Source organism: Protopterus annectens, chromosome 5.part0 (assembly GCF_019279795.1).
Source record: "Protopterus annectens isolate FY-2018-M chromosome 5.part0, PAN1.0, whole genome shotgun sequence".
NCBI classification, from domain to species: domain Eukaryota; kingdom Metazoa; phylum Chordata; order Ceratodontiformes; family Protopteridae; genus Protopterus; species Protopterus annectens.
The window spans coordinates 1,197,967,775-1,197,984,423 of record NC_056735.1 but is presented as its reverse complement, the minus strand read 5'-3'; the positions used below and the strand labels follow the sequence as shown (position 1 = coordinate 1,197,984,423).

The window sequence follows — 16,649 nt, the reverse complement described above, 5'->3', positions numbered from 1 at the left end:
ACAAATGCGTGCAAGGATTGTGGACACAGGATCAACTTCAACTGCACATCAACCTAAAAGAAATGCTGGCAGTAAAACTGGCAATCCAAAGTTCAAACCATTTCTCAAAGAGGGCCAGTTGATGATAACCACAGCCAACACCACAGTCATGTGGTACATCAACAAACAGGGCCGCACTCATTCATACCCCCTATGCAGAATGACCTTGGAGCTGTGGACCCTGGCACTCAGCTACAACATCCAGTTACAGGCAATATTTGTACCAGGGAAAGACAGTACCCTAGCAGACATATTAAGCAGAACCACCGGATGCCCACGAATGGAAGCTTCATCCGGACATCTTCAAGACCATCTCAAAGAAATGGGGAATGCCACAGATAGACCTATTCGCATCACCTCTCAATCACCAGCTCAAAAAAATTCTGCACAAGGACATTCCACCCATTAGCATGGAAAGTGGATTCGCTCTCTTTCAACTGGAAAGGCCTAACAGCATATGCATTCCCGCCTCTTCCTTTGATACACAAGGTACTACTAAAAATCAAGGAAGAACGTCCAGGGATAATCCTGATAGCTCCAAACTGGCCAAGACAACACTGGTACCCACTACTGAGGAGCATGTCTCGAACAATATGTGGACAATTCCTGATGCCTTTGATGTTAACGCAGAACAACTACAGCATCATACATCCAAACCTAAAAACCTTACAACTGACTGCATGGAACATCACATAACAGCAGCTATTCCAGAACTTTCCCAAAGAGTTAAAGACATTATTCTGGAAGCACGCAGACCTTCAACAAGAAGGAACTATGCTGGAAAATGGAAAAGGTTTGTCATCTGGAGTACGGAAAGAGGAAAAGATGTGTCAAACATAGATATGCCTAACATTCTGGAGTATCTGGCGAACTTCTTCATTCAGGCCTGTCCTACTCCTCCATCAAGATACATGCATCAGCTATTTCAGCAGAATACAGCTTTGATACACCTGTTTTTCGCACCCTTTGCTCAGACAATTCCTCAGAGGAATCAAGAATGTAAAACCTCCAAGGAAACCACCATTACCAGCTTGGGATTTAAACTTTGTGCTAGAAAAGTTGACACTAGCACCCTTTGAACCAGCAGCAACAGCAGACCTACAACACCTATCATGGAAAACTGCTTTCCTACTGGCAATTACTTCAGCAAGGAGGGTTTCAGAACTACAGGCCTTAATGGCAGTGCAACCCTTCCTAATCTTCCACCAAGATAGAGTGTCCATGAGGACTAATCCTACATTTATGCCTAAGGTGGTATCCAGAGTGTCTTTAAACCAGGCAATCCACCTACCTACCTTCTTTCCCAACCCACAAAACAGAGGGAAAGAATACTGCATACCTTGGATGTACATAGACAGCTACGCTACTACTTGGACAGAACAAAAATAGCAGAAAGACTGACCAACTTTTTGTAGCCTATGCAACAGGAAGGGAAGGAAAAGCTATTTCCAAACAGACAATCTCCAAATGGATAGGAAATTGCATACAATTCTGTTACTCCTTCCATGGAAAACCAATTCCACAGAACATAAGACCTCATTCTACAAGAGCAACAGCCACTACCACAGCCTTCTTACGAGGAGTGGCAACCAAAGACATTATTGAGGCTACTTGGACCTCCGTGCATACATTTGCCAAGCATTATAATTTGCCTCTATATTCCAGATCCCGAGCAGGGTTTGCCACTGCTGTACTGCAAGGGATCCTAAACACACCATAATCTACCTTTATCCTCCTCCCTAGTTGGCTATGGTATTCTACCCACTTGTTATGACTGCAGATGCATCCATGAAGGACATAGTACAGTTTTGTACCTACCATAAATGTAGATGTCCGAACTGGATAGCATCTGCAGTCAGGATTACCCCACCATCCCTCTGTGGTACTCCTAGGGTGTTTACCCTTCTAATAGCTAGCTGTTGGGAGTCTTTTATGGTGTATTTGTTTTGTATATGTACATACATGCTTATTGTTGTGTTTACCTCTATCTATTTGGAAACATTGGCATCTATCCAAATTTTAGCCTGCAAGAGGGCTACTGGCATCTGGGGCAAGAAACACTGAGGAAAATGGCGTCGGCTGGTGCCTTTATACCCGGAGACCAACAGAGATGACGTCGGGTGGAGTGCGACATCAGCCGAAGCCGGACCCGGACTTTGGAATCCGGCCGACTGAAGGGCTGCCTGACGACAGGACAACCCACTTGTTATGACTGCAGATGCTATCCAGTTCGGACATCTACATTTATGGTAGGTACAAAACTGTACTTTCTCTGCACTGCCCTTTGGCTTATCTACTGCGCCCAGGGTCTTCACAAAGTGCCTGGCACCAGTAATTGCATTTTGCAGACAAAAAGGAATTCAAATATACCCATACCTGGACGACTGCCTCATTCAAGCAGAGACAAAGGACATTTTCTACAGCATCTGGCGTTCGTAAAAAGGTTGCTAATTTCTCTAGGGTACACAGTAAACGTAAATAAGTCAAAACTAGTGCCCTTGCAACAGATTACATTCCTGGGTGCCAGCTTAAATACAACGGCCCAGATGGCTTACCTCACGCCAGACAAACAAGTTCAACTAACTCAATATTTTCAATTACTGGCAAAAAAGTCCCATCTCCCTGTAAGTAAAATTCTGCAGGCCCTGGGATTCATGGCATCCTACATACTACTAATACCATATGCCAGACTGCATATGAGAAAATTACAATGGTACTTAAAAAGTGTTTGGACTCAACACTCTCACAGTTTAGAAGCAGTAATACCAATGATTCCCTGCCTACAACATGAGTTTTGATGGTGGGCACAGGCATGTTACCTAAACAAGGGTCAGCCTTTTACCCAACCCACAGCCAGGCAAACTCTAACAGATGCTTCGGATTACGCCTAGGGAGCACACATGGCAGGAAAATGCATTCAGGGCAAGTGGACCACAGACCAGATGCATCTTCACATCAATCAAAAAGAGATGGCTGTTCAAAATGCCCTAACAGCTTTCAGGGACCTTCTACAGACAGACAACACTACAGTAATGTGGTACATAAACAAGCAAGGGGGCACTCATTCTTATCCCCTATGCAGGCAAGCCATGACCTTGTGGAACACAGCTCTAACGTACCAAGTTCACCTGCAAGCACAATTCCTGCCAGGAAAGAAGAATACTCTGGCAGACTATCTAAGCAGAAATATCATGGACCCTCATGAATGGAAATTGAATCCGCAGATCTTCAGCATGGTAACACAAAAATGGGGATGCCCAGACATAGATCTTTTTGCCTCCCCACTGAATTGCCAGCTATAAAAATTCTGCATAAGGATTTATCACAAACAAGCATGGAAAGTGGATGCTCTTCTGTTCAGCTGGAAAAACCTAAAAGTTTATGCCTTCCCGCCACTGCCTCTCCTTTCAAAGGTACTCCTAAAAGCCAGACAAGAAAAACCACAAATGATCCTGATTGCTCCAGACTGGCCACGCCAGCACTGGTACCCTATCTTAAGGAACTTGGCTCAGGGCCCACCATGGATTTTGCCTCAAATTCCACACCTTCTAACTCAACAAAACAATCAGATCCTGCACAGTCAGCTCAAAACCCTAAACCTGGCTGCATGGCAGATACATTAGCCAAACAGGCAACACCTCTCTCTAAAGCTGTTATGGATGTTATTTTGGAGGCCAGGAGGCCTAGCACCAGGAAAGCTTACTCAGAAAAATGAAAAAGATTCTGCGCCTGGAACCAGGCTCAAAGCCTTGACCCTCTTGTTCTAAACATTCCTCAGATTTTACAATACTTAACTGAGATGCTAGACAGAGGCCTGTCCTTCTCATCAATTAAGATCCATGCCTCTGCCATTTCAGCACATTACAACACGGATCCTCCTTTATTCTCTCATCCCTTGCTAAAGCAGTACCTCAGAGGGGCTAAAAATGTAAGACTGCCCCGGAGAGCACCAACACCAACTTAGGACCTCAATTTCGTTTTGGAAAAACTGACCCTACCACCTTTTGAGCTGACCAGTACAGCTGATCTAAAATTTTTGTCATGGAAAGCAGTTCTTCTCCTGGCAATAACTTCAGCACGAAGAGTCTCAGAGCTACAGGCATTAATGTCAGTAGAACCTTTTATAATTTTTCATCAGGACTGGGTATCTTTAAGGACAAACCCTTCCTTTATGCCAAAGGTGGTATCTAGTGTGGCTCTTAACCAAACCATCCATTTGCCAACCTTTTATCCAAACCCACAGAATAAAGGGGTGACACTTCTGCATTCTTTGGACATACACAGGCAGCTACGCATCTACTTGGACAAAACAAAAGCTTTCAGGAAAACCAAGCAACTGTTTGTGGCATATGCTGCAGGATCACAGGACAAGGCGATCTCAAAGCAGACTATATCCAAATGGATAGGACACTGTATTCGGTACTGCTACACACAGCATGGAAAATCAGTCCCAAATAACATCAGACCACATTCCACCAGGGCAACAGCCACTTCAACAGCCTTTCTCAGAGGAGTACCTACCAAGGAAATTTTGGAGGCTGCAACTTGGAGTTCAGTGCACACCTTTACCAAGCATTACCACCTGCCTCTCTACTCTAAATCCAGAGCAGGATTTGCCACTGCAGTTCTGCAGGGCCTCATAGCCAATCCTAACTCTTTATAGACCAGCCACCCAACCTTAGCTTTGGGATTCTACCCAAGTGTGATGACTGCCGCAGTGTAACAGGATGAACATAGTACGGTTTTGTACCTACCATAAATGTAGATGTTCGAGTGTTCACACTGCTGCAGTCCAGGTTACCCTCCCTCCATCCCCTCTGAAATAGCTGGACTTATCTATACGTTTCTATCCTATACAACCTTTGGGGTGTATTTGCTGGTAACTGAAAGTATTTTTTTTTATTTTATATGTATATTTTTGATTAGCAATATGTATTGCCAACCTACTTGGGGGCACCTGACATCTGCAGCAAGAAAAACTGAAGAAAATGGTGTCGGCTGCATCTTATATACCCCTGGCGCACTGACATCAGGGAAGAAGTGACAGCAACCGATGCCGGACCAAGACTTTGGAATACGGGCCGACTGCGGGACTGCCTGATGGCAGGATAACCCGTGTGTGATGACTGCAGCAGTGTGAACACTCGAACATCTACATTTATGGTAGGTACAAAACTGTACTTTTTGCACTTTGTATTTGTATTCTGATGAAGTCAGTGGAGTCTGATGAAAGCTCTTAATTGAATAAAGAAGAGTTTTCCTTTTATCCGGATCTGTGGGTATTGTTGGCTTCCTACTTCGTTATCAGTAATGGCAACAAAGCTTCCCTCTTCCATGCACACAGGTCTCCACCCAGTGAGGTCCCCCTTTTGGAGAACCCCACAGATTGATTAAGTTCACCATGAACTGGCTTGTCTCTCCTATTATTTCCATACAGAAATGCTTAAAAGAGTATATGGAAAAATACAGAGAACCTTTGTCATTCCTCCCATTACGTGTGTGTCATGTATGCCATATATGCAGCCTGGAATTCTCTAGATTCTGTTTCAGTGGACCCCAAAAAGCTTGATGCTCTCTTTAAGCCCCCTAATAAAAGGAGTGATGTTCTAAGCAAACATGCTAAAATAGATTTCTGTTTAATCTCTTTGGTCCAGCAAAAGACCGGAAGGGCATAGTATTTTGCCATTTTGCTGTTCAACAAGGAGGTGTTAAAGTGCCAGACAAGGCAAGTGATTCTTCCCATGTTTATTGTTGGAGCTCATTGCACTCGATTGCCTGATGTTCTTCGTCTTCCATTGCTGCAGTCCTGACTATTGGGTATAGTCCGCGTCCAGTCGGCCCGAATACCAGAGTATAAGGCTGACGTCGGTCAGGGCGCATTAGACTGACGTCAGTACGTCAGGGTACTAATGCGCAAGACCGACGTCATATCCTCAGTCTTTTTTGCCGCATGGTCCGATGCAGAAGCAGTTTTGCGAGTGCAGGTTGGCGTTCTGAAATATTTCCGAAACCGGAGTTTCAGACCGAAACAGAGTTGGCTAAGTACCCCGTTGGGGAACATTTTGGTTTTTTCTTGCCTCAGTATTTTACCGGATGTCAGAAAAATGGAATAACTGTATTTCTTGTGGGAAACAGATACCTCATAGGGATTATCATACCTTGTGTATACCTTGTTTAGGGCCTGAGCACGACGTTGTTGGTTGCCGCTCTTGTGCTAGGTTTAACAAACGCACTATTAAGAGGAGGTTAGACTGTGCCAGGTTAGTGTTTGGGAAGCGTTGCAATTATAAAATGCCGTCGGATGCTCCGGCGCCGCTTCCTCAAGAAGCGCAAGGATAAAACAGTGAAGCCTAGGGTTGAGGAACCGGCAGTCCCGGACGTCGGTTCTTTAGAAGGCTCAGTGGAGCCGGAGGTTTTGCCAGGAGTTTCCATGGAGTCCCAGGCAGAAACTATACTCTTACAGGATGTGCCTTCTCAGGAGGTAGGCCAGGCTGAGGGGGCTTCTCAGGTGACTGTTCTTCCCTCTCTTCCCAAGGTAGTTAGAGCCTCTCCTTCTGTTGCCAAAACTTCTTTGAGAGGTAGGCCTAGTTCAGCTTCAGTGGGGCCTTCTCCTAGCATTTCGGGTTCTGTACCTAAGAAACATATGCTTAAAATGGCAGAAGATTTGATTACTATGATTAGGGGTTCTATGCCCCGCCTGATAAGAGGCCTAGGGTGGAACCGAGTTTGATAGTTTTGAACAGTGTTCAGAGGCTTCAGAATCTTCTGTGGAAGATATGCAGGAGTATCCTACTTATTCTGATTCTGATGTGGATGATTCCACTCCTACAGCTTCTCCGCCTGAGGATTTCTCATTTTCAGAGACTCTGCATTCCATGAGGGAGCACTTTAAATGGGAAGGCCAGGATTACTCTGATTCAGGAAAAGGCTTAGGGAGTTCTTGTTTTACCCCAGCATAGGCCTTTAGCTATTCCTCCTGTGTTGAATGTGGTGGAAGATGTTTTGCAGAGGCTTCCCTGAACCCTGACTCTTTGCCTCCTGCTCCTGTTAAGCCTGATAGGTATTATAGGGTGCCCGAAGCTCATAAATATTTGTTTAAGAGTCCTAGGGCGGACCCAGAAACTATTTCTCAAGGGCCTAAGGGTGTAAAGGCTTCTGTGGTTAAAAATCCTGTTCCCACTGATAAAGAGGCAAGGGCTTTGGATAGGTGGGGAAAGAAAGTGTATACTTCTTCCACTCTAGCCATGAGAGCTTTGAATTGTCAGTTTCACATGCTAAAATATCAGAATTATCTCCTTTCACAATTGAAATCTAAGGTGGATGCTTTGGCGGAAGGTATTGAGTGTAAAGAGTTGCTGGATTTGGTTCATGTGTCTGAACAAGTGGGTAAGCATTCTTTGCAATGTGGTTTTGATGCTGTACAGGCCTCCTCGAGGGTGGCTGCTACCAGTTCTGTTCTTCGCAGGCATGCCTGGTTGAAGGATCAGAATTTAGCTGAGCATGTTAAGACAAGGATTTTGGATGCTCCTTTACAGTCTGATGTGTTGTTTGGATCGCCTGTGGAAGCAGTTTTAAAGAAAATGGAGGACAAAGCTAAGTCTATGCAAACTGTTAAAGATTTTTTGCAGGTGCAGCCACCAAAGTTTAGTAGAAATTGGCCTGCTAAGGGGTGGACATATCCTGCTTATGATTCTCAGTCTAGGGGTAGGTCTAGGCGTGGTAGGGGCAGGGCTCAAGGTTCTTTTAGGCCTAGAACAGGGAGTTCACCTGCTCAGACTTCTGGTGAGGGCAGGGGTCAGTCCTTTCGTAAACAGACCCAATGACCTGTCTTTTCAGCTGCCAGCAGATTCACGTTTGGCAGCTCCTTTGGGAGGAAGACTGTCTCTTTTCAAAGAAAATTGGGATTTAATTACTCAAGACAAATGGGTGTTGGATATCATTCACCACGGTTACAGATTTTATTTCCATACAATGCGCCCTTTCAAAGGCATGCCAGGCGTTCCGCCTCCACAAAGAAAAGAGGCTCACAAGCAAGTTTCTCAGTTACTTCACATAGGGGCCATTCAGCCAGTCCCTGTATCAGAAAGGGGCCTAGGATTTTATTCTCGCCTGTTCCTTGTACCAAAGAAGGGAACACGTGGAGACCAATTTTGGATTTATCTATCCTCAACACTTATCTGGACATTCCCAAGTTCAAGATGTTGGCGTTACAACAGCTTTTACCTCTGCTGGGCAAAAATCACTGGATGGTAACTTTAGATCTCAAAGAAGCTTACCTTCATGTGCCTATAAGGCTAAGTTGCAGGAAGTATCTGCGGTTTCGAGCTGGAAATTCTCATTATCAGTTCTCTGCATTGCCCTTTGGCTTATCTACTGCCAGAGTGTTCACAAAGGTTCTGGCTCCAGTGATAGCTTACTTCAGGCTTCAAGGAGTCCAAAGCTACCCTTACTTGGGCGACTGCCTGATTCTGGCCCAAGCAAAGGAAGATCTTCTACAGCATCTGGAATATGTTATCGCAGTGCTAAGATGCCTAGGGTATTCTGTGAGCGAAATAAAGTCCAGTCTAGTACCCTCTCAAGACATGTGCTTTCTGGGTGTGAGACTGAATACAGCAGCCCAGATGGCCTTTTAACCCCGGACAAACAAAAGAGTCTGTCACTTTACTTCCATCAACTATCTCATCAGTCCGTGCTGACTGCAAGGACAGTCCTTCAAGCATTAGGGTTCATGGCATCTTGTATTCTGGTGCTTCCCAATGCCAAACTGCATATGAGGAAGCTACAATGGTATCTCAAAATGTATGGACACAGCACTGCCAGGATTTGGACACTGTCATTCAAATAATACCTTGCCTTCAAAAGAATTCTTGTGGTGGGCTCAGGAATGTCACCTAAACAAGGGACTCTCTGTGACCCGGCCAGAGGCAAGTCAGATCTTAACGACAGATGCCTCGGACATTGCTTGGGGAGCTCATCTAAATGGAAAGTGGATACAAGACAAGTGGCCTGCCAGACTACAGCATCTACATATCAACATGAAAGAGATGTTAGCAGTCCAGTTTGCATTAATGGCTTTCAAGGAGTTACTTCTTCCAGGGCAGGTGTTGATTCTAACAGACAACACAACTGTCATGTGGTACATCAACAAGCAAGGGGAACACATTCTTATCCTCTATGCAGGCAAGCAATGATTTTATGGGAGACTGCGCTAAGCCTGCAACTAACTCTTCAGGCAAGGTTTCTGCCAGGAGCACAGAACTCCTTAGCAGATGTGTTAAGCAGACAAATCATGGATCCCCACGAGTGGAAACTGGATCTTCATGTATTTCAGAAACTGACAGTGTCATGGGGAACTCCAGACATAGATCTGTTCGCTTCTCCACTAAACCACCAGCTGCCAAAGTATTGCACAAAGGGGTTTCATCACACAGCTTGGAAAGTGGATGCTCTGTCTTTCAGTTGGAAAAACCTTCATGTGTATGCCTTTCCACCTCTGCCTCTTCTTCCAAAGGTACTGTTAAAGGTCAGACAAGACAGGCCAAGGATGATTTTGATAGCTCCAGATTGGCCTCGGCAACACTGGTACCCACTACTACGGAGTCTGGTAAAGAAGCCTCCATGGCCTTTACCTCTGATTCCTCATCTGTTATCTCAGAAGGGCGGTCATCTGCTCAATGTCAAGCTTCACTCTCTTCATCTAACAGCCTGGCATATTCTGTGTTGAAACACAGCAGGTCTCAACTTCCTCAACAAGTTTTAAATGTGATTATGGAAGCTAGAAGACCTAGTACAAGGAGAGTGTATGCAGAAAAATGGAAGAGATTTTTATTTTGGAGTACAGCAAAGAATTTGGAGATTTCTGAGCCTAATTTGAGTGTGGCTCTTCAATATCTTACTGAATTATTGGACAAAGGTTTGTCCTTCTCTTCCATTAAGATTCATGCTGCAGCAATTTCAGCTCACTATGATTGTGACCCACCTTTGTTTTCGCATCCTTTGTTCAAGCAGTTTCTTAGAGGGGCAAAGAATATAAGACCCCACGTAGAGCTCCTACTCCTGCTTGGGATCTCAATTTTGTGTTGGAAAAACTTACTCTACAACCTTTTGAGCCTGCAGCTACTGCTGAATTGAAATACTTGTCATGGAAGACTGCTTTTCTGTTGGCTATTACTTCTGCAAGAAGGGTGTCTGAGTTGCAGGCCCTTATGGCAGTAGAGCCCTTTTGATTTTCCATAAGGATAGGGTATCATTACGTACTAATCCTTCTTTTATGCCTAAGGTGGTTTCTAGTGTGGCTTTAAACCAAACTATTCATTTGCCTACGTTTTTTGCAGACCCTCAAAATAAAGGGGAAAAGATTTTGCACACTTTAGATGTACACAGGCAATTGCGTTATTATTTAAGCAGGACTAAGGATTTTAGGCAGTCTCAGCAGTTGTTTGTTTCTTTTGCTTTGAGTTCACAGGGCAAGCCTGTGTCAAAACAAACTATTTCTAGGTGGATTGGCTTTTGCATTGCATTTTGTTATTCCCATCATGGCAAGTAGATTCCAGCTGGGATTAGGCCTCATTCCACTAGGGCTACTGCCACTTCAACAGCATTTCTAAGGGGTGGCAACTAAGGATATTTTGGAAGCAGCTACTTGGAGTTCAGTGCATACTTTCTCTAAGCATTATCACCTTCCTATCTACTCTAAGTCTAGGGCTGGTTTTGCCACAGCTGTTTTGCAAGGCATGTTGTCAGCTCCTACTTCTTTATAATTTGCCAGCCTCCCTTACCTCTGCTTTGGGATTCTACCCAATAGTCAGGACTGCAGCAATGGAAGGCGAAGAACATAGTACAGTTTTGTACCTACCATAAATGTAGATGTTCGAGGATTCCATTGCTGCAGTCAATACCCTCCCTCCTTCCCTCTGTATTTAGGGGTGGTTGTGTAGGTGAGTTTACATGTTTATATTTTTGTATATATTGTTGTATATCTTGTACATGTTTTTGGTGCAGGTTTTTTGGGACTTGTCTTTTTAGGGTCTTCTGACATCTGGGGCAAGAAAAGACTGAGGATATGACGTCGGTCTTGCGCATTAGTACCCTGACGTACTGACGTCAGTCTAATGCGCCCTGACCGACGTCAGCCTTATACTCTGGTATTCGGGCCGACTGGACGCGGACTATACCCAATAGTCAGGACTGCAGCAATGGAATCCTCGAACATCTACATTTATGGTAGGTACAAAACTGTACTTTTAACCTGTTCAGATTCAAGTCCTCCCTGATGGACCCAGATGTTGAAAAAACTTTCAGTCCTGTTTGATTATAGCTGAAAGAGAAGGTTGTCACATCTCATGTCTGTGGTATCCATAGAGGACCTGAGTAAAGTGGCTTGGCTGAGATGGTTTGCTGTAGAGGAGCCCAAGCAATCCATTGCTGCCACCCCCTTTCTGGTTGAAGTTCTGTTTGGTTAGCCCACTCAGGACCTGGTGGATTTCCTCTTAAGAAGGAAATAGGCCATTACTATTGTGGAGGACATTCACGAACAACTCTCAGCCCCCTTCTTGTCTTGGCCAACCAAGCTTCCTCCCACCTCAAGAAGCAATCTCTTCTCAAGACTGTAGATGACCTTTAAGCATCACTTTGCCTTACTACTTTACCCCCCCAGTGGTGCCAGATGAGTCATTCAGGAGTATTCTCCACTGACCCACCCACCCACACGTTGTCTAGTCTGTCATGTAAAGCTATCCAGGAAGTGGATGAGAGGTGATCTGAGTTTGATCCTGTTAGCGTTGTCATCAGGGACAAATGGATGCTTGACATGGTCACAGTAGACTGCGTTTAAAATCTCTTAGGTCCTCATCTGAAATTACTATGCAAAGAGACCACACCATCTTTCAGATGTCTGGGTCAAGTCTATACTGCACATTTCAAAGGGACTGCACTCCTACCTTTGGAGAGTAGTTAGACTTTCCACTTAAACCTCTTTTTAGTTCCAAAAGAGGTAGAAGTCATCTTTCATCTTCTGGATGTCAGTGACATATGTACTTTTATCGGTTTCCAGTTCGTGATTCTGAGTGGGTTATGCCTGATGTTCTTCGTGTTTCACTGTTGCAGTCATCACATTTGGGTTATCTGCTTGCAGGTAGCCCTCAGTCGGCCTGATTATCAAAGTCTTGGGTCCTGTGTTGGTTGCTGTCTCATCTTCCATGACATTAGGTAGTCAGGGGTATAAAGTATGCAGCCGATGCCATTACATCAGTCTTTCTTGCCGTGCGGTGCCCAAAGCAGAAACTGTTCGCAAGTGCTGGTCGGCCGACTCCTGAAATTTTTGTTTTCGAGTTTCAGATCCGAAGTCTTCAACTAAGCTAAGTACCCCATTGGGGAAACTTTTTCTTGCTCTAAACCGATGTCAGTAAAAGGTAACAATTGTATTTCTTGTGGAAAGCAAATACCTCATAAAGATTTTCATTCGTACTGCATTCTTTGCTTAGGCCCAGACCACAACGTACCTCGCTGTCGGTTTTGTGCCTTATTCAAACCTCGTACTATTCGTCGTCAGTTCATTTTCGCATCTACATATTCTGGTACTCTGTTCAATTATCCAGAAATGGCTTCGGTAAGCCACCCAACTACTGACATTCGAAAAAACGCGAAGATAAAGACAGAGACAGACTGCATAGGTCCAAAGCTGCCGAAGACGTTTCTCCTTAACTAGTCACCAGTTTCCCGGTACTCAGGCGCTTTCGCAGTCCCTGATACCCACTACTTCAGATTCGCAGGCCTCTACTGAGACCCATTCGGAGTCTGGTATGAAGCAAGATGCTTTTTCGACTGTAGAACCTGCGGATGTCTCTACCATGGATGGGTCCGGAGCCGCTGTGCAGGCACCGGCTTCTGAGGGTGTATTTAGGCCTACTGACTTGCATGTTAAACCGATGCCATCTTCTTCTTCAAGGCCTAAAACTCGATCCATGCCTAGAAAACCGAAGCCCAGACTGCATGGTCAGGCCCCTATGCCTAAAAAACAAATGATAAGAATGGCTGAAGACCTAATACTCAAATCAGGGGAAAACCACCCTTCTCCCTCTAAGAGACCTAGGACTGATTTTCCTTCTGATTCTTCTGATCAGGATTCTGAAATTTCTATTTTCTCTGATGACCAGGAGTTGCCCTTATCTACCTATGAGGATTCACATGAAGAGGACGCCTTTCCCTCTGCCCCCCCCCCCCCCCCCCAAGGATTTCTCTTTTGGTCAAACCTTGCATACTCTTAGGGAGCATTTCCGCTAGGAAAGTCAGGATTACTCTGACTCCAAAAAGAGGCTTAGGGAATTCTTACTCTTACCTCAACACAGGCCTTTAGGTATCCCTCCTGTACTGGACATTGTAGATGATGCCTTCTCGGAATCTAGCCTTGCCCCTGACACTTTACCTCCTGCTCCCGGAAAACCTGGTAGGCATTACAGGGTACCTGACTCTCACAAGTTCCTTTTTAAAAATCCTACTGCGGATCCTGAGAGCATTTCACAGGGACCCAAGGGCATTAAGGCTACTACTGCCAAAAATCCCTACCCCCTCTTATAGAAATTCCAGGGCCCTGGACAGACGGGGTAAGAAGGTATACACTTCTGCAACTTTGGCCATTAGGGCCTTAAACTGCCAGTTTCATAAGTTAAAGTATCAGCAGCATATTATTGGATTGCTTAAACAGAAAATTATGTTGATTCCTGACTGTGCTGAAAATAAAGAATTACAGGATTTAATTCATTCTGCTGAACAAGTTGGAAAACATACTTTGCAATGTGGTTTTGATTCATTAGAGGCATCTTGCAGGGCTGCTGTCACTGGGTCTGTAATTAGAAGGCATGCTTGGCTTAAGGAGCAATCCTTGCCAGATCATGTTAGATTACTGGATGCTCCCTTAAACCAAGACCGCCTGTTTGGCAACAGAGCAGAAGTAGTACTTAAAAAAATGGAGGGAAAAGCTAAATCTATGCAAACTGTTAAAAGATTTCCCACAAGTACAGCCTCTCAGATTTAGTAGGCATTGGCCCTCTAAGAATTGGTCCTTTCCTGCCTCTTCCAGGCCTTCTCAGTCCAAACACAGAATCAGCAGAACACCCAGGATTCAGTCCCAAGGTACTCACAGGCCTAAGCAGTTGGGGGCTCCCAACTGCTTAGGCCTGTGAGTACCCAACTGCTTAGGCCTAAGCAGTTGGGAGCTCCCACTTCTAAAGTTCGGAGTAGTAAGACTCCCCCCTATGGTAAACTGTCTTAATTACTTAACTTTAAACCTTCCAAGCCCTGCTCAACTGACTGTTCCTTAAGGGGGAAAGATCGCCCTGCATTCAAAAAATTGGGAACTCATTACCCAAGACAAATGGATTTTAAATATAGTTTCCCCAAGGATACAGATTCCACTTCCACTCCTTACCAACCCCAAACGGTTGGCCAGACCTACCCCCAAATCAGTAGGCAGAGGCTCAAAAGCAAGTTCTCTCTCTTCTAAGCATCAGGGATATTCAGCCTGTCCCAGAAGAAGAATGGGGGCAAGGTTTCTACTCAAGACTTTTCCTGGTACCCAGAAAAGACAACTCCTGGTGTCCTATCCTAGCTGGACCTATCTGTCCTAAACACTTTTTTGGTAATCCCAAAATTCAGAATGCTAACTCCTCATCAGCTGCTTCCCATGCTAGGCAGAAATGCCTGGTTGGCAACACTGGATTTAAAGGAAGCATACCTGCACATCCCAATAAGGGAATCTTGCAGAAAATACCTACGCTTCAGAGCAGGCTACGTGCACTATCAATTCTCTGCACTGCCCTTTGGCAATCTACTGCACCCAGGGTATTCACAAAGTGCCTAGCTCCAGTCAAGCAAAGAAATAAATATTCAAATATAGCCATACCTGGATGATTGTCTAATTCAGGCAGAAAGCCAGGACATACTATTAAATCATCTGGCATTTGTAAAGAATTTATTAACTTCTCTGGGGTACACCATAAACCAAAAGAAATCTCATCTTGTACCCTGCCAACAAACTGTATTCCTGGGAGCAAGCTTGAATACAACTTCCCAGATGGGCCTACCTCACGCCAGAGAAACAAGTTCATTTGACAGCCTACTTCAAACTACTGGCCACAAAGTCCCAGCTATCTGCAAGGAAGATACTGCAAGCCCTGGGTTTATGGCATCTTGCATTCTACTAATTCCATATGCAAGACTGCATATGAGGAAACTACAATGGTATCTAAAAAGCCTATGGTGTCAACATTCTCAGGACCTAGAATCAATGATTCCTATCATACCTTGTCTAAGGATAGAGTTCCTTTGGTGGGCAGAGGCCTGCCACCAAAACAAGGGACTGCCATTCACTCTACCCCTGCCGCCCAAACCCTAACAACAGACTCATCAGATTATGCATGGGGGGCTCAGTTGGCAGGGCAGTGCATTCAGGGCAAATGAAACCCAAGTCAAATGCACCTGCATATCAATCAAAAAGAAATGTTAGCTGGACAGAATGCTCTGACAGCCTTCAAAGGCCACATTCTTCCAGGAGAATTATTGGTAAAGATGGACAACACCACTGTTATGTGGTACATAAACAAGCAGGGGGGAACCCACTCATACCCTCTCTGCAGACTAGCCATGGCTCTGTGGATCACAGCCTTGAGCTACCAAGTGCACCTACAGGCTCAGATCCTGCCAGGCAAGCTAAATACACTGGCAGGCGACCTAAGCAGAAATCTCATAGACCCACACGAGTGGAAACTGGAACCAAAGAGGAACAAATGGGGAGCCCAGAGATAGACCTGTTTGGCTCCCCTCTGAACTACCAGTTGGACATATTCTGCACAAGGACTCCCCACAAACAAGCTTGGAAGGTGGATGCCCTGTCCTTTACCTGGAAAAACCTATCAGTTTATGCCTTTCCCCCTCTGCCTCTCCTCTCCAAAGTGCTAATAAAGATCAAACAGGACAAAGCAAGGACAATACTGATTGCACCAGACTGGCCACGCCAACATTGGTGTACCCCCTCTTGCGCAGTGTGTCACTGCTGGCACCATAGCACCTGCCTCAGACCCCTGTCCTGCTGTCCCAGCAGGAGGGCCAGATTCTGCACCCACAGCTTCAAACCCTGAACCTTGCAGCCTGGCTTAATTACCTGATCTCTCCGTTACCATCCCTTAGTAAGCAAGTGATGGATGTCATTCTGGAGGCAAGGAGGCCTAGTACTAGAAAATCCTATGCTGAAAAATGGAAAATATTCTGTTCCTGGAACCAAACTCGGGGGATGGGCACAGCAGTGCCCAATTTACCGCATATTCTTCAATACTTAACTGAGATGCTTCACAAGGGCCTTTCCTTTTCCATCAAAATTCATGCCTCGGCCATTTCAGCTCATTATAATACAGAGCCCACCCCTCTTCTCTCATCCACTGCTGAAGCAGTTCCTCAGAGGGGCCAAAAACTTAAGACCACCCAGGAGAGCCCCTACTCCAGCCTGGGACCTTAACTTTGTATTGGAAAAGCTCACTCTACCTCCTTTTTAGCCAGCTGCAAATGCAGAGTTGAAATTCCTTTCTTGGAAAACAGCCTTCCTTCTAGCCCTTACTTCA

At 45.1% G+C, this 16,649-nt stretch overlaps 1 protein-coding gene across 4 annotated transcripts in view; it reads left to right on the top strand.

Moving 5' to 3' along the window:
• The window catches only part of TFDP2 (transcription factor Dp-2), a 1,395,463-nt gene that overhangs the window by 1,184,162 nt on the left and 194,652 nt on the right, over positions 1–16,649 (top strand). The gene's annotated exons all lie outside the window — the stretch shown is intronic.